We start from the raw sequence: 1,866 nt of genomic DNA on the forward strand, positions 1-1,866 counted from the left end.
TCACTGTGACATGATTTCTCTTGGAGCTCCTGAGAAAGAATAGTGAAGTACATTGCCTCGTAGCCCTTATCTCAAATAACTACACAATGGTGTCAAAGGAACACGAAACCTTTTCATTCTTTTGCTATAATCTGAACAGTTCTGTGTACAAAAATAAGCTAACTTTGTAGAAAATCACGTTATTAAAATAGATCATTTGTTGTAACGACCTGACGACTTCCTTAGCGCTGAAACTCAACGATTCACCACTGTGTTCTTAAGTAAAGTAATTATATTACCATAGACTTTAAGAACTATCGGTTCACCATGATGAAGCCCTACAAATAGCCTTATTGAAAAGCTTAATCAAGAAAATTATCTCTAAGGTGCATGTTCCGTGATCTGTTCTATCACTTAAAACACTTGTAGATGCAGTAGCTTTTGTTTTTGGTTCCTAAAAAAGGCAAAGAATATTCCAAACACCATGGTGAATCGTGTAACACTTAAGCCATAGCAAAGATTAAAAATGTCAACAAACTCGGCAGTATTTACATAAGATCAGTCGTAATTGATTTAGTCATCTTGTGGGAAAATAATTCGACTAAAACATTTCCCACATGGGGGGGACTGACTTCTTCTGGAAGAGATTGAAGACCCGTCACCTAACCTTCATCACCTGAGTCTCGCTGTCATCAACAACATTTAGCAACAGACATGCTCTCATTTATCGCGCTGAGAACATCTAATTAGCTTAGGTAAATATTATTTCCCCTTTTCAAAAGTTGGAATATATGTCTTCAGAAAGTGAAGTTTCACCAGCTACCTCACATTTTCCCGCATGTCTTAATTACTGCCTGTATGTGTCACACATTGCTTTAAATTCCCTTATTTTTATCTTTTCCTTTTATTTTCAAATATAACTGAACAATAATCCGACATCCTAAATTTCTCTTTCTCATCTGTGCGCGAACCAAGCAGGTATATTCCGTCAATGATCGAAAAATTCGTCTTGAACAGAAACTGTTATTCTTTCCTCTCTTCAGACTAAATACAATACTCGTCACAAATCCTTGAAACAAACACCGTTTCTCTCTAATTTTCTGGAGAAATCCTGAGATTTCTACTTCACACTGTTTTCCCAACTGAAATGTGCCTTCTCCCTCCCCAATGTTGAGCCACGCGTGTTTTGAAGCACTGAGACCATTGTGATACCCAAATCAACATTGGGGAAGGGCAAACCGCCACAAGTGTTTCAAGATTTTTGACGAGTATTGTAGTTGAAGCAAAACGACATTAGGGTGGGTTTTTGGGCAAGGTAATTTTTTCGTCCTGTAAACAACTTAATACTTTTACATGTGCCAATAGACGAGATATGCATATTTTTGGCATGTCGAAATCGAGATGTTTAGTTAATGCCTAAATTTTGCAGAATTCAAAATATATATATTCCTGACGGGTAGGAGTAAACTTCATTTTAGATGAAAATTCTTTAGATACTGAAAGTTGTTGAGATGGTAAAAGCTAATTAATTACGTTTAAATAATTTTCCGGGGAAGTTATTGTGATTTTCATCCAAGCCAAAAAATGTTCGCGGAAAAATCGAGAGGTAAGGTATCATGCAAATGAAGCTACCTCATGCTACCAAGTGACGTGTTCATAATTTGTTTTCGCTCTTTGTACATCGCCTGTAATATAGAATTATCTGACAAATGTATTAAAGCTTATCTGAATTATCTGACAAGTGTATTAAACCTTGAATTACTACTTTTCGAGCTACCGTGAACGGCCGACTTTTCCGCGTTGTTACACGCTTAAAACATTCAAGTTTAATTGAACCAATTAACGTTTAGAGCGTGAACATGTCAAGTTTTGACAGCTTCGCCTGAA

This window comes from Montipora foliosa, chromosome 6, assembly GCF_036669935.1.
Source record: "Montipora foliosa isolate CH-2021 chromosome 6, ASM3666993v2, whole genome shotgun sequence".
Classification (NCBI taxonomy): domain Eukaryota; kingdom Metazoa; phylum Cnidaria; class Anthozoa; order Scleractinia; family Acroporidae; genus Montipora; species Montipora foliosa.